This window comes from Callospermophilus lateralis, unplaced genomic scaffold (genome assembly GCF_048772815.1).
Source record: "Callospermophilus lateralis isolate mCalLat2 unplaced genomic scaffold, mCalLat2.hap1 Scaffold_132, whole genome shotgun sequence".
Classification (NCBI taxonomy): Eukaryota; Metazoa; Chordata; class Mammalia; order Rodentia; family Sciuridae; genus Callospermophilus; species Callospermophilus lateralis.
This window is the reverse complement of record NW_027512489.1, coordinates 583,733-609,041: the sequence shown is the minus strand read 5'-3', so window position 1 is coordinate 609,041 and position 25,309 is coordinate 583,733. Positions and strand designations below refer to the sequence as shown.

Here is a 25,309-nt window from a genome sequence, read left to right as displayed (position 1 = left end):
ATTTAAATGCATTGCTCTCTTCTGCCTCTACATTCCTTATCTGGGTATTTTCTAGATCATTCATTGTGCCACTTTTGTGCATGTGTCCATTATTTTCCCTCTTTTAGAATGTCAGAAGTTTAAGAAAAAAATGCATTACCTATGATTGATTTACATGATGATACTAAGTAGATGTTGAAATTAACTGAATTTTTTCATTCTTATGCACAAGCAGATAAGTACATGATATTTGAAGTATATCAATTTTCTAATATTACTGTTTTACTCTCCCTTATGTTTTCATACCCTATTCATGATCTTAAAGTCTACTCATAAGTTTAATAAAATATCTAATAATAGAGTGTTCCATGAAAAATAAAGAAATGGAACTGTCTTGAAAATTTTTAAAAATTGAAGTCACTGGTAAGTATTCACATATCAGGAGGCTGAGCAATGACCCTCTCATAGTAATCAGAGTTCCTTACTAGTGGTTATCACACTCTGGCATGCCACACTACATTCACAGGGCAGGGGCCAAGGGTAATGGGCAGGTATGACACCTCACCAAACTTCCTTGAGGAATGAGTACTCAGTGTCAAACTGCTGCAGTGACAAGATCACAAGTTTCAGGGCCAAGCCCTTCACTTCTACCCATAGGGCCTAGCAGTCATGGCTCATCAGCAGTCTGGAGAAGGCCAGACCAGGAGGTGTCTTTTAAAGAGAACCAACTATGATCCATGCCCCCACCTGGCTGCGCAGCTTTCACCTATGACACTAAGGGCATCTGAACATGGGCATGCAACATGGGAACACAAATCATCAGCTGGAATTCAAGTAAGGGCACAGAGCACCAGGTCAGAACCAAGGGCCAGTGGGCACTCAGACAGGAAGAAGCCCAACCCAGAGCAGTTTTTATATACAAGGAGTGGCTGAGGCAAGCAGGACCTCCAGGGCCAATAGATGGCAGAAAGAAGACTTGCGCTAAATAAAAGAAGCCTTTATCTCCTTCTGAGATTCCAATGTCTCTCTTCCAGCTTTGGACCCTACCTGAGAGCCTTCTGACCCTTTAGGGCCCAGAGCAATGCCATTACATCTTGTAATCTGACTTCATGCTATCAAATGGAGTTAGCCACTGGCAACTCTCCTTCCCCTCAGTAGTTTTTCATTCTCTGCCATGGACCATATCCCATGGTGAAAACCCAGACATTCCCAGGCACATAGGACCTCAGCTATCCAGACCCCATTTTTTTTTGGTACCAGGTAACAATGCAGGGGTTAAACCACTGAGCAATAACCCAGCCCTTCCTTTTAATTTTTATTTTGAGACAGGGTCTTGCTAAGTTACTTAGGGCCTCCATAAGTTGTGAGGATGGATTTGAACTCTCAATCCTCTTGCATCAACCTCCCAATCCACTGGGATTACAGGTATGTGCCACTCTGCCTGGCTCCAGACCCCTTCTCTGGACCTGACCTTACTGACAAGCTTACCATTCCTACATCCAACCACACAGCAGACATCCAAACCTATCCAAAACAGATATTACCACTGTCTCCCAAACACATTGCTCCTTCTTGGGGTCTCCATGATGATTGCACAAAGCTGCAATGAGCTCAGGAAGGCTGTCCTCCACCTCCTGCCACACCTCCATGGAATTGATGATTAGCCCAGCCACACTGCCTTCTAACCATTTGCAGTTTGCACCATGCCAGAAGCTTCCTGACAGATCCCTCCTCTCAATGTCACTCTCTTACGCCACTGTCTTTTCATCACCAGCCATTAGGGCATGTCTACATACACTTTCCTTCATAGCTCCTCTCTGTGCAGTCAAGATCAAGCTCAAGGCTGTCCACAAGCCCCTCCACATGTCTCTCCACCTGTCCCATCTCCACAACCTGGCACTCACAGCCTGAATTTCAAGCTCTGTCAGCGGTCCCTTCCTAGACTCCTGCACAGATGCAGATTCAGACTCAACACCTGTGCATCAAGGAGGCCTCTGCCTCTGACATCTACCCAGCCAGCCCTCATGGCAAGGAGATGTCTTTTAAGGAGAACCGACTATGATGTATTCCCCCACCTGGCTGCACAGCTTTAACCTATGAGACTAAGGGCATCTGAATGGGAGGCATACTCATCCTTTACTCTTAGGCTGTCCAAGGATGAGAAGCAGGCCAATCACTTATATCCCAGGTGGGCCCAGTATTCTGGGAACTGAACGTTGTGCTTTGTGCTGCTCTCAGAATAGAGCTCTGCTCACAAACATGTGAGAGAGGCCAAAATGGACTTATCCTCATTGTGCCTAACATGGAAGGACATATGGGTTTCCCAAACTGAACAGTGCCTTAAACAGAGTTGAGACCTTCTGGCACTGGAGATAGAGGGCTCATGGGTGAAAGAGAAAAAGGAAAGGCTGTGGGGTAGTCACCTCTGTGAAGATGGCATGGTGCTCCAGGTCCACATTGTGAAGATGGGCCTGGAGGAAATCTGCAAAAGAGTGGTGCTGCTGCTTGTTTCAGTATTTGTGTGACAGTGCCTGCACCACAAATGAGCCCAGAGTGGAGGTGCTAAGCTGCACCACAGCATCTGGTGTGGCACAGTACAGTAAAATCAGCTTGGTCTCCTCAGACACCCTGTGGTTCATCTCCTCCATCAGGTCCCCAGGGCCCTGCCTCTTCACAGCCTGCAGTACCATGGAGGCATAGGCATCGGAATGGAAGCTGATAAAGACATCAGCAGGGCTGTACTTGTGCCCAGCAAGGAATTGATGGGCCTTCACATCAGCAAACTGCTCTGCCTACTGCATGAGCTCCTGCATGATGTTCTTTTGCCACCCCTGCAGCACTGAGCTGAGGTCCAGGTAGTGCCGGTTCATGAGGGGCATGGGGAACTGATCGTACACCATATTTTTCTCCTCAATGACAAGCAGGTGGAAGTCAGGGTGGACCCGACACTTGACATGATGGGTGGCAAGCCCAAGGTCCACATACTTCTGATCCCCGAGGTAGATGTAGTACTGGTTGAGCGCATCGTACAGGCTCTCCTAGAGGTGCTGCAGGTTCAGCAGCACCACCATCTTTCCTGTCTTCATGCAGATCTTCACCTGGTTGATGTTTCTTCAGATCTGGGTGTACTCCTGATCCCAGGGAAAACTGGAACCAAAGATGATCTCAGGCTACTGGTCCTCACTGAAGAATGACATCTGCAGGATCTGCAGGGCCATGTAGTTTTTGGTCAGTATGAGCAAGTAGCGGGATTCAGCTTCTTCCAGTTCCCCAACTCTGTTTGCTGAGTTCCAGGGTGCTGACTGACCTCTCCAACGCACCCGGCCGCAGGTAAATTGGCCATGAAGATGTCCAAAGCAGGGATGTCACCTTTGCCCCTGAAGTTCTGAAGGACTGCCTGTGCTATATCCTGTGGATAAGGCTTCTTGTTAGATGCTCTGGCAGTGGAAAAGACCATCTTGATGAGGCTATAATAGTTGTGAAGCCCAAAGAATTTCTTGTTATGCCTGCTGCACACTGTTTCATAGGCTTTGGCAAAAGGAGCAAAGTACTCTTGGACCCTGTCCTGCACCAGGCTGTCTGAAGAGCAGATCCCTCTGGCACTCTCTATGAGCTCCTTCTCACTGGGGCTGCCGTGGGACACAAACTACCCTGGTTCATCTTGGCAGGGTCAAGGGCCCAGTTGGAAATACCTATGAAGCCAACTTTTTGGTGGGGGTTAGGGTCACCTTCAATGCACCCATCTTCCAGCAGTGGGTACACAGCCTTCAGGGGCATTTTTGGGGAATCTTCTGCCAAGCCAACCTCATCCAACACCACCACAGACACATACTGCTGCAGGTCCTTCCCCTGCTGAAAGTGAGCACACTGCTTGAAGGTGTTCATGATGCCCTGTGGGGTGCAGTGGGGGCTACACTGGAATGACACCAGGTGGACCTGCTTCAGGCTGTGGAATAGAGTGGAGTGTGAGGCCTTGCCCTGTATGGTATCTGCCATGATGGTCTTGGCAAAAGATTTGGAGCTGCCAGGCGTTCCCACCAGGAAGAGGGGTATCTTTAGCTCAGTGCAGATGATCATCATGAAGAAGTTCTCCTTCAGAGCCAGGTTCCTGGCTATGGTTTTTCGCAGAAGCATCTCACTCAGGAAAAGATCCTGTGCATGCCTGATCTCATTCAGGATGACCCTTCTGTCATCATATGGTTGTGGAAAATACCTGCAAATGGCTCTGCAGTAGGATTCCTTCTCCTTTATGGATTCATGGTAACAGACCCCCACATCCAGCACCAGAGACCAGAAGATGGGGTCTCTCCTGAAGTTATTTTTGCTGACACTGATCTCACAGATAAAGGTGTTCAGCTTCACCAATAGCATTTCGCTGCAGCCATGAAACCAAGTGAACACCTTCACACAGCACTCCACATTCCAGAGGCTGACAAAACTGCACTTACTTTCAGTGTTGCTCATGAACCTCTGAGAGGCAGAGAGCACTTCTGTGATCACATGAGTCTCATCCTCACTGATCCTGATGTAGTCCAACAGTCTCTGCACCATCTGCTGGATGTAGAGCTTTTCAGCAGTGCTATTTAGCTGCCCGAAATTTCACACTAGAGGAATCATCCTCAGGGGCAGGGCGTGGACATGGTACACCAGCTGTCTGAGGGGAATAGAGCACAGCCTGTCTGCTGTCTTCTCTGAACTGACCCTGTATCCCAAACCACCTGAGTCCAAATGGCAGATGGTCTACTGGGAGTGCTTCCTGTAAGAATTGCAGGCAGCTATGATGTATGTGCAAGCCTGAGTCCTCCTCCAGGGACTGGCCATCCACAGTCTAGTCACACAAGACTTCCTTAATACAGCTTATGGCTTCTGTTGTGTTGGCTTTGTCAATAAACAAGATGGAGTCTAACTGCTGTTGGTTCTTATTGGATAAGGAAGTTTTCTCAGCCTCTAAGTCTTTGGAGTGAATCAAAGCTGCAGTTGTTCCTCCATGGACCTTGACCCGTTTTATGGTCTTAGCCCAGGCACCAGCATGCTGCAGATCATTAAGGAGTTTAATGAGCCTGGTTTTCCCACAGCCAGTTTCTCCCATGATGATAGCTGGGATCCCACACCAGAACCGCATTAAAGTGGCCAGAATCTTGAGCCTGTTGTCCATTGTAAGATCATATGCTTCATCAGGGATAAGGGACTGAGGAATTCCTAGTAGCTGGCAGGAGTCTCAAGAGTTTCTCATGTCTGAGTAGGTTATCAAAGTCAACATTGAAGGAAACCCCCTGAAGTAACAACCCCCTGTACAGTTCTTCTGTCATGGCATCTTTCCTGATTATCTCCCCATTGAGATGGTTGATGGCATCAATGTTGCCATTCTCATTGGGCCAGAGATGGTACCTATGAATGTCATGGTCTCATGGTCACCATTGAAGAACACATATGGGTGAGGCTCTGACTCCCACCTCCTCCAGAGAGTGAATGGGGCAAGTTCTTCTTCATCAACCCCATCCATGGTGATTGTGTGCTTCCCTTGGCTTTGGTCAGAAGTATGAAGTGTTGGTGTAGCAAAGTCTCTTGCCATGACAATCATAAAGGGAACCACAAAGTTCTTGAAGCCCTGTAGTATATCTCCAGTAAAGTCTGCATTGCAGAACACAGAGGCCTCACAGTCCTTGAGCTGAGAGTTGAGGAACCAAACAAAGTTCTGGAGCTCAGACCAGGAGGGGTTTATGACCCCACAATATATTAGAAGGTGCTGGAGGCACTCCGCTGAGTCTTCTTGATATTGAAATGTGTCTAGGTTTTGTTTTGATGGAATCTTTTTAAATATTGGAAAGGTCTTTGGGAAGTAGCACTGCAGAACTTTCTCTCATCTATTCCAGGCTCTATGAAGCTCCTCTCCAGGCTCAGCTCCATAGCTGTCACTTCTTTGGAGGTTTGCAGGTAACTCTGGGGAAGATGTCAAAAAAAACTGAACTGAGGGACATGTGGATTCTGCAAAGAAGAGACATAAATAGAAGTTACAATTTGTTTTCCTGAAAGACGCCCATATGTGTTAACCCTCCATGTGGTCTCCTGTGGATAGGCCTTTATGAAAACAGTCACTTGAATACATGTGGCTTTCTGCAGCCTCTTGTTCACAGAGGCTGGCATCTGCATGTTAGAGCATTACAGAAGCTCAACTATGGCAGCTGCATTATGAACCAGAAAGCTATTTCCCATCCTGTGGCTTCATCTCTCCACCATGCATGAACACATGTGCAACAAAAGGCACATTTTCACAGTTGAACTATATTTTTCAAGTTTTCATGCAGTCTCAGCTAACAGATTTCCATAAATGAAGTCTCAATGCCATCTTCACTAGCAGTAAGAGAGACAGTGGCCATCAACAGAGGAATTTCCCACACTCAGAATGCCTGGGATTCAACCCAGACATAGGACCAATCTGACAAATCCAGACAAATCCAAGATACTATCAATCAACACGAGAGTATCATCATTATAGATATCATTAAGATTTAAGTCCAAGCATGCATTTTCCCTTACATGTACTCATAGCTCCCCTAAGGTGAAAGTGGAAAACAATCAAGATGTGTCAACCCAGGCTACAGGCCACAGAATCAAATGCCTTGTGTAAATACCAGCTTTGTAGACCTTTTTGGCAGTACTGAGTTTCCTTCTGGAATTTCAATGATATATAAATGGAATGGGTTCTGAAGCCACATTTTTTCACTTATATCCATTAGGTATTGCAAAATGAGGATTTTGAAAAGCAAGACCCAAGTTCCAGTCTGTTCCTAAAGACATAGAAGCATGGGTTTGAAAAATACACAATTGCCAACCATTCTTCCCAAACCCCAGCACCCTCCTGTCTTCTTCCTTGAGAGAAGGGTACTGACTACAGGCAAGTGAAGAAGGAAGGGACTCTTCATACAAGGAGAAGCAGATGGGGCCCTGGGAATGTGAGACTTCTGATGTAGCCATTCAGTTGCAATGTGGGCACTTACCAAAGCAGTCACATCAAAGTGGAATATCATGGGTGTTTTCCAATACTGAGCATCCCAGAAAGAAAGCAGGGAGACCAGGACCTGGCCCTCATCCACCTGAGAGTCAGTCAACTGAACAATCTTTAAAGGCACCTTTTCACTGATGAATTTCTTTTTCAGTTTTTCATGCAGTCTCTTCACATAGAGAGATTTCCGTGTAATGTTAAAACAAGGAAATTAGATCCTAAGCCTCTGGATCCAAGAAGAATAGATTCAGATATATTAGAACTTACTTCTCTGCCAAGAGCAGTGGCACATGCGTATAATCCCAGGAGCTTGGGATGCCAAGATAGGATCATTATAAGTTCAAGGCCAGCCTCAGTAACCTAGTAAGGCCGCAAACAACTTAGTGAGACCATATCTCAAAATATAAAATAAAAAAGGCTGGGGTAGAGCACCTCTGGGGTTAATCCCCAGTTAAAAATTTTTTAAAAAGTTACTTCTCTGTATAAAATTTAAAACTGATGCAACAGAACATCATATTAGAGAACAACTCCACCATGAAGCCAGAGTCCCGAGCTGTCACCCACCCAGCATCCTCACATTCTCCATGATGACAGTGATGGAAGTGCAATAAAGTAAAAGCATAGGCATGTTCCTTGGGGGACGAGAGATCAGGTTGTGTATGGAAAGGACACAGTGATGCTCACAGGTTGAAGTCAACAGAATGGAAGTCACCATGTCTTTCCAAGGAAACATAACAGTGACTAAAGGGAAGGTACAAAGGCACTCTTCTCCTGGAGCCAGAGCAGCTGTGCCTCTTCTGCTCACACCAACACTGTTATGCTCGAATTTAGGACCCCCAAAAAACCACCAGAGACCAAGATCGATATAAACAGCAAAGAGGTGTTTATTGCGAGCTAGCTCGGTCCTCTGCATGTACACAGCAACTGGTGACACTGAAAGGCCCCAAGCCCAGGGTTTGCAGCAGTTTTATACATTCTTTGGAGAAGGCAGGGACCCCCACGTACATCATAGCATCTCTTAGCAAATCATCACACACTGTGGGAAAATCAAATAACAACTCTAAAACATGATTAGCACATTCACTGGCAGGAACAAGTTGGGTAGGGGTGATTGGTAACTACAAAAGGGGGATTCATTTGAACTGATTGGTTTAAGCCAAGAGGGGTGTTCATGCTGAATTTCATGGTTTTCCAACACCATAAACTACTGGGAGGGTCATCTGGCACCCCAGGTATTTCCCTGTTTCATGCTGATTGGTGGCTGCTAGGAGGTTACTATGGGTCTCCACCTGGAGGTTACTATGGGTCTCAGCCTGACTGAGTCAGGGAAACCTGGCACAGCAGATCTCTCCTGTTATTTGTAGATAAACCACTTAGCAGGGTGGGAATGTGCCTAGGAGCGCTCTGTGGGTCTTTCCAAGGACAAAGGTCATGTCCCTTCCTTGGACAGGCTTTGCTCTGAGATAGAGCTGGTTTTTCAACACAACCTGGAAAAGGTCAAAGGAGGTTATGCAGGGAAAAAGTGTAGAGAAGTCCACACAAGGAGAGGAGCAGGGCACCCAGGAATTGCAACCTGGGTGGAGAAAAAATCTAGGGGATGCACTGATTGCAGGGAGTCAGACCCTCCTGAGACTCACTTTCCCACCTGCAGAGGGGTGTCATCTGAGGTGCCCACTGCTACAGAAGCAGGGGTCACTTGGAAGCCCTGAGAAACTGCCTGCCCACCCCAGGGCTCTCATTATTCCTGCTCTCTCCAAGGCCACAATCCCCACACACATCTGGTCTCTGAACACAGCTGCCACTAACAAGGTCTGTACTGGGACCTGGTAGTGATGTGCCAAGTAGGCCTGGATGGCACAGAAGGGTGCTTGGGGGATGAGGTGGACTTTGTGCTGGCTGAAAGCTGAGGGCAGGGAACAGCACTCCTGTGATGTCACATACCATCACCAGCTGGTAGTCCTCCCAGGGACACTGTGTGCACAGGCTATGGAATAGGGCCTTTGCCTGGCAGGCCATTTTGTAGCCCAACTAGTCTGTGAATAACAGGCTGCAGATCTTTTGCCCTCAGGAAACTGGAGCCAGGCCATGGTGCAAGAGCAGGGCCACCTCCTCAAACATGGTCCCTGGGGTACAGAGTAGCACCTCATTGAAGGTGGGGCAGGTGATGGACTGGGGCCTGCATGTAGATGGCCAGGGCAGCCAACAGCACCTCAGAGGGGCCACACATGACAAGGTTGGGCTGGCCAGCCTGAAGGCCCTCAGGGAGAGATCGCTCCATGGGAGGCCCACCCATCCTGGCCAGGTGAGCCAGACAATAGCCCAGGGCCTCCAGGTCCAGGTAGCCAGGCAGAAAGACTCTCATGCTTTCCAGGAACTGTTCCATGATAGCCCTCAGCTTGGTCACCAGGCTGATCTTAGAGGATTGCAATGGTGGTAATTCTTCCATCACTGTCCCCACACAGTGTCTGGTGGCCTCCTTGAACCCCTCAATGTTCCTTATGATGTCAGCTGGGGTGCAGTTGTCTTTGATGAAGGACAGAATCATGAGGGCAGCTTTGCTGGGACTCTGCTTCCTGAGCTCCGTGCTCAGGTGGACCAGCCGCTCAGCCATGTAGAAGTTGAGGTAGAAGTGCTCCCTGTAATTCCTGCTCACTAGCTCCTTCCAGTCATCCAGGAAGTGCTCCATCTGCCTACAGAGGGCTTCCAGCAGCTGGGTGACATCCCCACTCTCTGTCAGCTGGCTTACCAATTCCAAGTGGAAGTCCATGCAGATGGAGATGCCATTCCTGGGGCAGCAGTAGACCTCGGCAGTCCAGGTTTGGAACAGCAAGTTTCTCACAGAATATAGGTTCAGGAAGGCTTGCACAAGCCACTGCACATGGCAGAATAACTGGGGGGAACAGAGGTATAAGGCAGATGTCACAGTGAGCTACTGCATGGGGACATACCAATCTAGACACACAGGAGTTCTACTTCAAGCGGCTTGGGTTCACTCCTCCCATAGGGTCACTGGGAAACATGATGAGCCTAGGGAGAGGGCAGCCACCTTCAGGAAGAGATCAGGTAGCAGATAAGAATGTAGACTGTGGGCTGGGCTATGCTCAGTGGTAGAGCACTTGCTTAGTATGTGCTAGGCCCTGGCTTTCTATCCAGCACTGGGGAAAAAATGTCAATTGTAAAGTGCAAATAAACTGTAAGAAAAGAACCATTACATGAGATAGAGACTATTATATAAATCAATAACCTGTGTCAACGTTTACTTCAGTTTTTTTAGTACTGGAGATTGAATCCAGGGTAGTCTACCACTGAGCTATGTTTCCAGCCCTTTTTATTTTGAGACAAGATCTCACTAAGTTGCTGAGGCTGGCCTTTAACTTGCAATCCTCCTGTGTCAACCTCCTGAGTTGCTGGAGTTACAGGAATGTGCCATGACACCTGGCTTGTTTACTTTAGTTTTGATGAAGAGTGCCCATTAGAATCTTGAGATGTTTGATTTTACAAATTTACAGAGTAAATGAAGCCATTCATACTTTTTCTTAAGGAGTATCTACCTGATCACCTCCTGTTAAATGCAGTGGATTGACCAACAGTAATGAGATCTTTCTGATGCTGTTAAGGAGGAGCTGATGCCTCCAAGGTCTGTCCCACCTCAGATATGGCTCCAGGCAAGGTGCACCCTGCAGACCCATGAGCTACAGTCTCTGGAGCCACCCTGTCCACCAGAGGCCAACCCCTGCCTGTTTCCTTTTGCAGGCAGTGGGGCAGTGAGCATGCCCAGCCTGAGGCAACAGGGGCACCTGCTCACCTCAGAAAACCTCTTCACTTCCATTCTCTTGTGGTCTTTCTTTCCAGACATCAGCATCAGCTTATTTAAAAAATCCTTCAGGTCTTCCAATGTATAGGAGCGATCTGGCTCCAGGCCACTGTGACCCCCAGGGAGGATCAGGTGCAGGATGGCATCTGGGGAGATCTAGGATGCAGAACATGTTTAGAAGCAATTTTCTGGTGGCTGAAACCCTGACTCTGCAACAGGCCAGTGCGCGCCACCAACACCATACCTAGAATCTGGGAGGGCTCACCTTCTGGTTGCCTGTGGATGCCCTGATCTCATTGATGCCTCTTCTGTTGATTACTGTGGCCAGGGACAGGGAAGAGAGCTTGATGGACCCATGGCTTTCCTTCACTGTCTTCAGCCAATCCAAGTTTCTGGCAGAATCTCACTCTTGGGACAAAAGCAGAGAACATGGACCAAAGTTTGAATGACTGTCTTCCTTCCTGTCCTCCTCATGCCCCTGCTGGGCAAACTCCAGCCACCCTCTTCCAGGACTCTAGGCATAACTTCTTGCCCATTTCCTGAGGTTGCCTCAGGTACCCCTTTCTGGTACCCCAGGACACTGACCACTCATTGTGACTGAAATGGTGCCAGGTTCCTAGCTGACACTGGAATGCACATGGCCTGTACTTATGGATGATTGGTTAGATGACTACAGGCTATGCCCTCTGGTGGCAGGCCACCATCCTCCTGGGTTCCCAGAACAAAAACCCTCTGAGGAGAAATGCCTGACTGAACAGGATCCCTAAGTTCTTAATGTCCTGCCATGGTCCCTGAGTATGACCAAAAAACTTAGAAAAATTTTAAGAGAATATGAGCTTCTAGCAGGCAAACTGCAAATTGCTCTCTCTGTCCATCTCCCTACCCTTCAACCACATGCAGGACCAGCTGTCTCAAGGCCAGTGCAGGTCTCTGGACATCTTTGCTCATTGGGTGAGTTACGGAGTGAAGGTTAACTCAGACTCTGGTATAGACAATTTACTTAAATGTTCATATTTTTCTGATAAAACATTAGTCAATATCAATTGTTAAAAATACCCAAAAGTAATGAAATAAAAGACAATTACTACCATTCAGAGAACCACTGTAACCCTCTTTTAAACTTCCTATTGTGCTGTTTTCACACTTGTATTGTAGGGTGGAGACTGCTCTTGATATGCAGTTCCATAGCTCTCTTCCAACCCAAGACAAAGAAAGCATTTCCATTCATGAAGAAAAGCTGGTTTTCAACATCAGTTTAAATGGCTGCCTGTGTGGCCTCAAAGCACAGAAGTTCCCCAGGGTTGCAAGATGACCATGTATTGGAACAAGGAACAAGACTCACCAGCTTACTGGGAAGGTGAGGATCATTTTGCAGAGCCTTCCAGAGTTCTTTCAGCAGTTCCATGAACTCACCGAAGCTTGCCTTCTTGTCTAGCTTATACAGCAGGAACGCATAGCCCTGCACAGCATCATGGAAGCAGACCACCCAGTCCACATCAATGTCATTTTCTTCAGCCAAGATGAAGGCAAGGTCCACAAACACCTGGAGCTCAATGATGCCTGGGACAGAAAGGGGACTTGCAGAGGACCACTTCAGGATGTTGCACAACTCATACCTGGGGCATGATCTTTAGTGAGGCAAGGCCATCAATAGACACTAAGTAAACATCTAGGGCCTACTCCCACTTCCTTCCTTCAGTTAGGACTCCAGGATACCTTGTCTTTTGCAGGATATGATGACACCACTGATCAACATCTAACCTCTACCAAATAATTCCCAGGCACTGTACTAGGCTTGTGTGCACCTTATTTTCTTTAATTCACAAACATCATCACTTAAACAAAAACAGGTTCAGTTGGTAAATAATATGTGTATAATTAGTTATTTTTTTAGAAATTGAGATAATTCTTCTGAGTTAATTACCAAAGATTATACATCAAAGCAGACTCAGGAGTACAAGCAGCACAGATCTGGATGAGAGCTGGAGCCAGCACAGCCTCAGTGCTAGCAGAAGGTATCCTGCCAGGCCTCTGTGGTGCATCAGTGCTGCTCCTGCTCCATCTGTTTGGCCTTTCTTACCTCCCCTCCACCACCCTCTATCTAATCTATACAACCATATAGGCTGTCCAGCCCTGGACTGGGAGAGAAATGCACAGATTCTGCAAGCTTGCTGCAGCAACATTCCCCTGTGTGCAAGAGCTTGCCTTGTCCTCTAGAAGAATGAGTTGTAAAGCAGAAAAAGAGTCAAGATACTGAAGAAAATGATGCCAGCATCCAAAGATGGAGAGAGCAGCAAAGAAAAGAGTTTTAATGAGAACTCTGAAAAGCTGTCCTGATGCAAACTACTGGAAGCAGACACTGCCCTCCAACTAACACACTCATGTGTTTGAGGGGGGATGTCCTCAAGTTCAGGAACAAAACTTGGCAAACACCTGAAGATTAGCTACCCCTGTACCTCCCAGAATCTCATGCAGCCAGCTGACCAGCTCCTTCTGCAGGGCCAGCTTCTCCAGACACTGGCAGTGGGGCTCACCGATGTCTTGTAGCAGCTTCTTGGCCTAGATGAGCTGCAAGCTGATCTGATCCAGTCTCTCATGGCAGGTGGCCTCAAAATCATCAGTCTGCAAGATGAAGCTCTGCTGAGGGCTATTGCAGAGATCACCCATGCCTGCCTTCCCACAAGCCTGGACAAGAAGATGCTACAGCAAGAGTGTGACACACTCTTGCACCAAAAATAGTATGACCTCCATGGCCCTCTTTGCTATGCTACGGAAGCTACTGTCCACAGTACCTAAGTGCCATGATGAAGCCTTCAAGGACTTTGAAACCTGTTCTGCACAGCAGCCCTGCCAGATCCAGGTTTTTCTGTTTATGAGAGTTACAGACTTGCTGAAAGTTTCAAAATTAGGTATGGACTATTCCACACTCTGCTAAATTTTAAACACTATCGTGCCTGTCTCTACTAAACATAGGCCACACACACCTTAAAAATGTGAGGCTAAGAAACAGGAGGGAGAAACTCAGGCCTGACCTATGAAGGGAGCAGTGTACCATTTGGTACTTCCTGTTGGAACTAGGAAAGGTACCTGGACAATTGACAAAATATTTTCTTCTGTGCTTTTATAACCTAATAAAATAAGATTCCTCTGGAAAGAGGATGGTTTCTCTCTCCTGAATTTTTGGTTCTCATATCGACCCAAGAAAACTCACTAGTTAAGGAACAGTCACACTATCTCAAACAAAGGTAAAAATGCAGGCCATGGAATGTTCTAGCCTCAGTGCAGCCCAAACAGAGCCTTTCAAGGGGTTGCCACACTGCCGATCCCAGAATCCCTGGGGCTTCCAAGGAGTCTGAGGTTGGCCCCCACCTGAGAGGAGTCCCCAGCAAATAACTAAAAAAGCTTATTAAAGTGTAAAGAACACTGAAGTCACCAGTCAAACCAAAATCCTTTTAGACCTTGCAGATAACCTTGGCTGAGCTGATTGCCTGGTGAATGCTATGGTACTCCTTGATCTGCTCAACATGCTCTGATATCCAGCCCCTCGGGGCCTGAGGTTGTACTTCACACATGATCTGGTGATCCAAAGTCAGGTCATTGTATTTATCTACAAAGTCTTTGAAGATGACATCAATTTCTGCCAAGGTGACATCTCTTAACTTCAGATCCTAATATAGTTTCATGAACCTTTGATAACAAGGTGAGTATAAATATTCATAGGCCTCTGTAAGTGCAAGAGGTCACCTTTCACATTCCCTTTTGGGATCATTCAATAACTCTGCAGCTTCTTCCCAGAAGATCTGGAAGATGTTGCTGTCTGTCAGTGAGTCTATCCTTTCAGCCATTTCCTGGACCTCAGGGCCTAGGTTGTAGTGTGTCATCTGTTTACAGGATGAGGACTCCAGCTGGCTCACACTCATGGTTTCATTCAGTCTTTTGCAATTCAGGTCTTCTAGGTGTCTTGCTTCAATCTCTCCAAAATCCACTTTGGAAACCACAAGGAAGCATGGAAGTTAAACTGCTAGTCATGATAGCTTCTTATTTTACTTTATGAGTACTTCTAATCACTGCCTTAAGAAAACTAAGTGAACACCATTGCTGGGATTTTTGTCACAGGAAGAATTCATTCTTTCTTCCCTCTACCCTGCTGTGGGCTCATTCATCAGTTTTCATGATAAATAACAGACTGTAAGCTCTTTTGTGAAAAGGACAGTTGGAAACACATATCCATCTCCTTTCCTCCCAAACCCAACTCCAGTGACAGACTAGAAATTGCTTTTTAAAAGATCATAACCAGCAGAAATGAGGAGAGTAGAAAAGGAGCCCAATAGGAACACACACTGGGAAGTAGAAAGATGACCACGCCAGTGGCAAGTGATACTCCAGGGGCCTAAAAACACAGACCCTGAGGCCACAGTACACATAAGCTCAGCCAGGCCAAGCACAAGCACCTGGTAATAAAGGACACTAGTTTCTAAGGTCACCCTAGACTGAGGGAGGCAGAAAGTGAACAGGAAGTGTGTTCAAAGTCTGTTAAAGAAGCAGTTGGTGAGAGTTCACTCCACCATGGAGGCTGCCCTCTGTCTGTCAAGGGACAGGAAGGACCACCTGAAGGGCTCTCAGGCCTGGAGGCCACTTCTAGACATATACCTGTCTTGGGTAGTTACAAAGGACAGGGTGTATTCAATTTAAGGATGAAGAGGACCACACAGCCACCAGGGCAAGAAACTGGAGTAGAGGAGCTCACCCTCCTACTCTCCCTCTTAGATCCAGAAACCTGGCAGCAGGCAGGGGGCTGCAAAAGTGACCAGCCTTAAAGAGAAGCCCTCGAGAGCCAGATCAATTCAAGGGTAGCCACAGAGCCTCAAGGGCCAGGGACCAGAAGCCCTTAGCCTATCAATCCATTTGTGGTGACTGTCTTTATAGACACAAACAAAAATCTCCAACCAGAATAGAAAAAGCTTTAGCATAGGGAACATACCAAAAACCCAAAATAGGGCTTATGTAGCTCAGTGGTAGAATGTTTGCCTACCATGTGTGAGTCATGGGGTTTGATGCTCAGTGCATCATAAAAAAGAAAAAGCCTAGATTTCATCCTCAGTGTGCAGTATAGAAAAGAAAGGAGGAAAAGCCAATGGAAAGAAGCAAATTTGATGAAGTGGAAAACTATGCAAGGAAAAGAAAAATCTTTAAAAATACCTATAATCCTCAAAATATAAGCTACTTCACACATGATCCATGACAACAACATAGTATATAAATGGATCTTTAAAGCAAAAAGGGAGGGGATGCAGTTGTGGCTCAATGGTAGAAAGCTCACCTAGCAAGTGAGGCACTTGATTTGAAGCTCAGAAATACATAAAGATAAATAAATAAAGGTATTGTGTTCATTTAAAACTAAAAAAAAAAAAATAGAAAAAAGGTGCTGGTGTGGTGGCATATGCCTGTAATTACAGTAGTTTGAGAGGCTGAGGCAGGAGAATCACAAGTATAAACTCAGCTTCAACAAAAGCGAGATGCTAAGCAACTCAGTGAGATTCTGTCTCTAAATAAAATACAAGGAGCAGATGACAGTGACTTCAGCCTTCCTGCCACACAGAAGGAAGTGGAGCAGACAACAGCGATTCCAGCCCACTCCACGGTAGGAGGAGAATGACCATGCTATGGCCCCATCTACTGATGCATGGGGTGGCTTTCCCCTGGCTTCCATTTAGTGACAACAGGCAGGACCAACAAGACCATCTTCCAGGTTCCTACAGGCAAGGTATTGGTAATATGCAGAGTCACTACATGATTATAAGTTGGAAACTATAATACCTCAAATCCACACTGCCAGAGAGGAAGACACATGGATGACATGAAGAAACAAGGGAGGAAAGTGCTTGAAACACACCAAGCTGATACAATAATAGATTCCATTGACATTCCATTCCAAACGTACATAATTAAAATGATCTGCAGATCAAAGAATAAATTAAAAGAGCAAATACAGGCAACAATTGACTGTTCCACCAAAGAGATATGAGAGGAAATACAGGTAACAGAAGGTTACTTCAAGAAAAACATAGAGACTGTGGAAAAAAAAAAACAGAAATCCTTGAAATTAAGGAAACAATAAACCAAATACAGAAATTAATAGGAAATCATCAACAGTAGACTAGATACTTGGAAAACAGAACCTTAGGCAATGAAGACAAAATATATAATCTTGAAAATAAAGTTGACCACACAGTGAAGATGGTGAGAAACTATAAACAGAACCTTCACGAATTATGGGAAAACATGAAAAGACCAAATATAAGAATTACTGCGATAGGGGAACACACTGAGATACAAACCAAATGAATGCACAATCTCTTCAATGAAGTAATAATAGGAAATCTCCCAAGCATGAAGAATGAATTGGAAAATTAAAAACAAAAGGCTTTTAGGAAAGCAAATATACAAAATTACAACAAATCCACAACAAAGCACATTATAATGAAAATGCCTAGCATATAGAAAAAGGATAGAATTTTAAAAACCACAAGATTAAATTTTCAGATTACATGTAGGGATAGACCATTTTGGATCTTAGTAGATTTCTCAGCTGAGACCTTCAAAGCTAAGAGATCCTGGAACAACATATATCAAGCTCTGAAAGAAAATGGATGCCAACCAAGAATCTTGTATGCATCAAAATTAAGCCTCAGATTTGATGACAGAATAAAAATCTTCCATGATAAAAATTAAAAGAATTTACAATGAAAAAAATCTGCACCACAGAATATTCTTGACAAAATGTTACATGAGGAGGAAATAAAAAAATAACAATGAAAATCAGTAAAAGGAGGAACTACACTAAAGGAAAATCCACTCAAAGGAGAAACCAAGTCAAGTTAAAAACCAAAAATAAACCAAAATGACTGGGAATACAAACAATGTCTCAATAATAATCCTGAGTGTGAATGGTCTAAACTCATTATTCAAAAGATATAGATTTACAGATTGGATTTTTAAAAAATCCCAAAATATGCTGCTTTCAAGAGACTCATCTCATAGCAAAAGACATTCACATACTGAAGGTGAAAGTGAAAGGATGGAGGAACAAACATACCACTCACATAGGCCATGTAAACAAGCAGGAGTTTCCATCTACTAATGGATAAAATGGACATCAAACCAAAGTTAGTAAGAAGAGGTAAAGAAGGACATTTGATACAACTTAAGGGAACCATACATCAACAAAACATAACAAGCATAAATATGTATGCTCCAAACATTGGAGGTTCTATGTATATCAAAAAAAAACCCTTCTCAATTTCAAGAAGAAATTGATCACAACAGAATCATACTGCATGACTTTAGCACACCTGTCTCACCAACAAAAACTAAACAAAGAAACTACAGAACTCATTAATATAATTAATGATTTATATGTAAGACATATATCGAGTATTTCACCTATCATCGAGTAAATACATCTTCTTCTCAGGAATACATGGATCCTTCTCTAAAATAGACCATATATTAGGCCACAAAGAAGCTATCAGCAAATTCAAAAATAGAGATACTACCCTGTATTCTATCATAGCATAAGGAAATGAAAGTAGAAATCAATGATAAAATAAAAAATAAAAGCTTCTCCAATACCTGGAGACTAAATAATATGATATTAAAAGAGAAATGAGTAGCAGAAGACATCAAGGAGCATTTAAAAGAATTCTTAGAGGTAAATGAGAATATCAACACATCATACCAAAATCTCTGGGACACTATAAAGGCAGTGCTAAGAGGAAAGTTGATTGCAGTAAGGTCATTCGTTAAAAAGAATAAAAAGTCAAATAAATGACCTCACATTACATCACAAGCCATTAAAAAGAAGAACAAATCAAGACCAAAAGTAGTAGAAGACATGAAATAATTAAAATCAGATCAGAAAACAATAAAATTAAAACAAAAGAGACAATTCAGAAAGTTGACAAAATAAAATGTTGTTTTTTTGAAAATATAAATAAAATTAATAAACCATTAGTCAGGCTAACAAAGAGAAGGAGTGAGAAAATTCAAATTACTAAAATTCATGATGAAAAAGGAAATATCATGATGGATATTACTAAAATACAGAAGATTATTAGAAACTGTTTTGAAATTTATACTCCAATAAAATAGAAGATCTTGATGACATCAACAAATTTCTAGAAACATATGATCTATTCTATCTGAATCAGGAGGAGTTACACAATTTAAATCAATTTCAATCAAGGAAATAGAAGACATCATCAACAGCCTACCAACAAAGAAAAGCCCAGGACCAGATAAATTTTCAGTTGAGTTCTACAATACTTTCTAAGAAGAACAAATACTAGTACTCTTCAAATTATTCAGAAAGGGAGGAATCCCTTCCAAACTCATTCTAGGAGGCTATCATCACCCTAATACCAAAACCAGACAAAGACACATTAAGGAAAGAAATCTTCAGACCAATATCTCTAATGAACAGACACAAAAATTCTCAATAAAATCCTGGCCAATCACATACAAAAACATATTAAAAAGAGTACACCACGATCAAATGGGGTTCACCCCAGGGATGTAAGGTTGTTTCAACATTATGGAATCAGTAAATGTAATACATCACATCAATAGACTTAAAGACAAGATTCATATGGTCATCTCAATAGATGCAGAAAAAGCATTTGACAAAATACAGCACACCTTCATGTTCAAAACACTAGAAAAACTGGGAATATTAGTATCAGACCTCAACATTGTAAAAGCTATGTATGTTAATCTCAAGGCCAGCATCATTTTAAATGAAAAAAAAATTCAAAGCATTACCTCTAAAAACTGGAACAGGACAGGGATGCCCTCTTTTACCACATCTATTAAACATAGTCCTCAAAATTCTAGCCAGAACAATCAGAAAAACAGGAAATTAAAGGGATATGCACAAGAAAAGAAGAACGTAAACTATCACTATTTGCTGACAACATGATATATATAGAAGATCCAAAAATTCCACCAGAAAACTTCTAGAGCTAATAAATTAATTCAGCAAAGTTTCAGAATATAAAATCAATACCCATACATCAAATGCATTTCTATACATAAGTGATTAATCCATTTAAAGAGAAATTAGAAAAACTACCCCATTCAAAATAGCCTCAAAAATATAAAATACTTGGGAATTGACCTAACAAAAGAGGTGAAAGACCTGAAAACTACAGAACACTAAAGAAGAAAATTGTAAAAGACCTTAGAAGATGGATAGATCTCCCATGCTCTTGGATAGGCAGAGTTAATATAATCAAAAGGGCATACTACTCAAATTGTTACACAGTTTTAGTGAACTTTCTATTAAAATCCCATTAAAATTCTTCATAGAACTAAAAAAAAAATCATAAAATTCATTTGAAAAAATAAGAGACCCAGAATAGCCAAAGCAATCCTTAGCAAGAAAAGTGAAACAGGGGGCAACACTATACCAGACCTTAAACTATACTGCAGAACAATAATAACAAAACAGTTTAGTACTGGCACCAAAATAGATATGTAGACCAATGGTACAGAATAGAAGATACAGAGACCAACCCACACAAATACAGGTTTTTCATACTAGACAAAGGTGCCAAACACATACACTGGAGAAAGGATAGCCTCTTCAACAAATGGTGCTGGGAATGCTGGAAATCCTTTGTAGCAAATGAAATTAAACTTCTATTTCTTACCATGCACAAAACTCAACTCATAGTGGATAAAGGACCTAGAAATTATAGAAGAGACACTGTAACTAACAGAATAAAAAGTAGATCCAAATCTTCATCATGTCAGACTAGGCTCCGAATTTCTTAACAAGACCCTTAAGGTATGAGAAATGAAATAAAGAATCGATGAATGAAATGGATTCAAACTCAAAAGCTTGTTCTCAGCAAAAGAAACAATCAGTGAGGTATGGGAGCAAAATTTTCCCACACATGTCAGATAGAGTGCTAATTTTCAGGATATAGAAAGAATTAAAAAACCTCAATACCAAAAAAAGAAAAAAAAAAACTAAACTAAACAACCCAGTCAATAAATGGAATAAGGAACTGAACAGACACTTCTCAGAAGAAGATATACAATAAATCAACAAATATATATATATATATATATATATATATATATATATATATATATATATATATATATATATATACTGTTCAACATCTTTAGTAATTAGAAAAATGCAAATCAAAACTACTCTAAGATTTCATCTTACCCCAATCAGAATGACAGTTATCAAGAATACAAGCAATAATGAGTATTGGTGAGGAGGTGGGGAAAAAGGTACACTCATACATTGCTGGTGGGACTGCAAATTGGTGTGTCAACTTTGGAAAGCAGTAAGGAGATTTCTTTGAAAATTTGGAATGTAACCACCATTTGACCCAGCTATTCTATTCCTCAATCTATACCAAAGGACTTAGAATCAGCATAGTATAGTGACATAAGCACACAGATGTTTACAGCAGCTGAAGTCACAATAGCTAAACTGTGGAACCCACCTAGAGGCCCATCAAAAGATGAGTGAAAAAAGAAGCTGTGGTATACATATATACACAAACACACACACACAAACGCACACATACACACACACACAATGGAATATTACTCAGCATTAAAAGAGAGTAAAATTGTAACATTTGTAGGTAAATGGATGGAGTTTAAGAATATAATGCTAAGCAAAGTAAGCCAATCCCCAAAAACTAAAGGTGGAATGTTTTCTCCCTTAAGGGGATTCTGATCTATGATGGGGGGAGGATGGGAAGAATGAAAGATCTTTGGATTGGGAAAAGGGGAGGTTGGGTAGGGGTTATGAGGGTAGAAAACATGGTGGAATGAGATGGACATCATTACCCTAGGTACATATATGATTGCACAAATGATGCATCTCTACACAATGTACAACCAGAGAATTGAAATGTTGTGTTCTAGTTGTGTATGATAAATTGAAATAAATTCTGCTATCATGTACAACTAAGTAGAATAAATAAAAAATAAATATAATAATAAAAAAGAAATTACTCAGTCCACCAAAAAAAGATATAATCCATGCTTATAAAATTACATCAAAGTGAATTCAACTGCCATTTGTAACTAAAAAGAACCAACAAAATGCAATCCCCCAAAATTCAGCATACTACAGTGATTCAACCACATCAATGTTTATAGCAGCTCAATTCACAATAGATAAGCAATGGAGCCTACCTCAGTGCCCTTGGACAAAGGAATAAAGAAAATGTGGTAATTTTACAGAATGGACTGTTACAACTACTTTGTTATTATGAAAAATTATTTTATGTTTTTTTTGGTTAATGGATGGAAATGGAGATTATCATAAGTTAAATAAGCCACAGCCCAAATGTTAAAGGTTGAATATTATGTCTGACATGTGGATACTACTTCAAAATAAGGGGGGGCATTAAAAATAATCAAAGTAAGATCAGAAGAGTAGATGAAAGTGAATGAATATGGGGGGGGGAGGAAAGGGATAGGAAAAGTCAGTGTAATGAATGCAACTTAACTTTCCTATATACCTGTGTGAATATACCATGAATGTACACACTGAATCTCACCATCCTGTATATCCACATGATACTAATTTTAAAAGACGCTTATGTAAATAGCAAAATGATCAGTAGAGGGAAAGAAACAGGGAGTGGAAGGAAATTAAGGTAAAGAAAAATACTGGGGACTGAATTAGAACAAATTATTTTCCATGCTTTTATAATTATGCCAGCATATTCTATTTCTATGTATAACTAAAAAGAACCAATAAAAAAGAAATATTTTATTACTTTTATTTTTTTATTTCTTTATTTCTAAATAAATAAAATATAAAATAGGGCTGGGGATGTGGCTCGGTGTTTAAGTGCACTTGAGTTCAGAGTTCAGAGGGTTTTGGTATCAATACCTGTTACAAAAAAGAAGGAGAAGGAGAAGGAAAAGGAAAAAAAAAAGAAAAAAGGAGCACCTTCAAATTAAATATATGTGAGAGCTGATATGAAGAGTTCAATGCCCAGGCTGCACAAGAAATTTGAGGAGAAGGCTCAGAAAGCATAGCCTAAACAGGAGAGATGTTATGAGAATCAGACAACCATTTCAGGAGGTCCAGCAGCTGCTGATGTGAACCCAGCAAGAAGGAAACCACAGTAAACCAATTCATGAGAACTCCCTAGAGATCAAAGACTAGATCTCCAGCTGACAGAGATCTGCCATGCCCAGTCCTGGAGATGGAAAACAGATCAACAGTCAAGTACAGTTGAGAAGAATGGGCCCATGAGCAGAGACCTTCCAGAGAACCCTGAGCCAGGGTGCCATGCAAACTCCTGGCACCTTCTCCTCAGGGATATGGCCTGAAGGCCAGCCAGTCCTCTTCCCTTGGCAACTCTGTGCAGACAGCCACTTTCTCTACTCCTCTCCTCCACCACCACACAAACGAACCACCCCCTTTGGGGGCTCAAGGCCTCTGACCCTCCCTCAGCCCCTCTTTGTACTCCAGAGGTATATGCCAGTGACCACATGTAACACTAGTTCAGGCCCCTCTTTAGAGAGGCCTCTCCTGAGCCCCTGAGGGCTGCACAACTTGTTCTTTTACAGAACCCACAAAACCTGGGTCTGTCAATTCCTGCCCCCCTTGAGGCTCAAAGAACCACCCTGGGGCCTCCATATGGGCAAACTGATGAGGTGACCAAGCAGATGCCATTTCTGCAGTAAGGAACCAACCAGAGTGGAAGACCCATTCAGACAGCAGGAAGAGCATGGTCATCAGCCACAGTAAGCATCAAGATGGAGAAACACAAGGAGCTGGGGAGACATACCAACAACAAGGCTCCAGGCAGGGTAACTAGAACACAGGTCACAGGGGAGAGCAGGGCAGGAGAGCACTGAGGGGTATCAAGAGAAACTGAAACAAAGGCGCTTGCATAATTTCATTGAACAGCACAGCACCTTTCAGGACAATCTGGATGCCTCAGCAGGGCATGCATTTCCCTTGTGCTAGGCCTCAGGCATTCCACCAACTCCAAAAGTGGCCCTAGTCCCATACTGACCCATCCTGGTGTCATCCAGGGCTGTACAGAGGTGGTCAATAAATGAACTGCAGGAACAACCCTGAGGCTGAACAAGCAGCAGGGCCCTGAACTGTGCTCTGATCCTCATGGCAGCTGTCCAGATGACCACCTGACCTGACAAGAGGCTCACACATGCCCTAGCATGTTTCTGTTTTGGTCAATTTTAGTACTGCAAATTTTGTTTTTATAGCCCAAGGAGAGCATTTGAGACCACAGATCTGGGACCCAAAAAAACAAATGAGGACATTTCCTTCTGCAGAAAAGTAAATCCTAAATAATTGACAAACTTCCAAAGCACCATCTATTGGAAACTGGCACCAACCTGGGATGGATAAAATAGTACCACCTGGAGAAAGCAGACACCTTATCAACAATCATTCTTGGTGCCTATAATCCCAGTCACTCAGAAGGCCAAGGCAGGAGGATCCTAAGTTCAAAGCCAGCCTCAGAAACTTAGTATGGCTCTAAGCAACTCAGTAAGACCTTGTCTCTAAATCAAATAAAAAAAATGGCTGGGAATGTGGCCGGTGGTTAAGCACCCCAGGGTTCAACCCTGGCATAAAAAAATAGTTAATGGGTGGTATTTTAAAGAATAAAGGCTGAAAGGAATAAGGTGAAAACATAGACTTAACCATCTCCATTCCTATGTCACAGTTCTGAAGTGTAAAAAGTTTAAAAAGAGAGTCACCCCAAGATGTCACTCTGCATCACTCACAGCAGAAACTCAGTACCCACAGTGGAGAAGCTCCAGAGCAACATGGAGCTCTCCACTCAGCAGCAGGAATGCTGCCCTAGACACAGCTGAGAGAAATGAGTGTGAAGGCCAAGGGCAATGCATCTGCAGAGGCATAAATCAAGTCAGGTTCCCTCTGGGGCACGAGGGCAAGGATGACTGCAGGCTGAGGGGCATAGGGACCTGAGCAGTGGGGCAGGACTCGGGCTCCGCTGCCATGTTGTGTTGCGACATGAAGAGAAAGGTTCTGGTGGGGAAGATGAGGCATAGACATGTGCTTTTTTAGGGGGAAACAGGTCCTAGTTTTCTGTGAACAATAGAATTAAGGACAAGGAATGGGTCATGTTTTTCATGAGGCTAAGAGTGAAGTGTGTAGTCTGCACAAAACAGAACCCAGCATCTAGGAGGTGCCAAATAAATACATGACAGCTGACTTGACCACTCTGTCTCATCCAGGCTTCCCCAAACACCCCAAGTTCCCTTCCAAATCAGGCTGCGTGGAATCTCAGACCTCTCCTGGGTATAACATTTGGTCCATAAATCCCACTCACCACTGGAGGTCTAAGTCCAACGATTGTGCAAATGAACTCAGAAGATGAGGCAGGGATCTCATAAAACCTCAGGTGTTTGGTGATCCTGCAGACAGCTTCATGGAACTTCAAGCCCACAGTCAAGAGGATTCTCAT

At 43.3% G+C, this 25,309-nt stretch overlaps 1 pseudogene; it reads right to left on the bottom strand.

Moving 5' to 3' along the window:
- Window positions 1-540: 540 nt before the first annotated feature.
- LOC143389978 (E3 ubiquitin-protein ligase RNF213-like) lies at window positions 541-25,309 on the bottom strand (annotated as a pseudogene).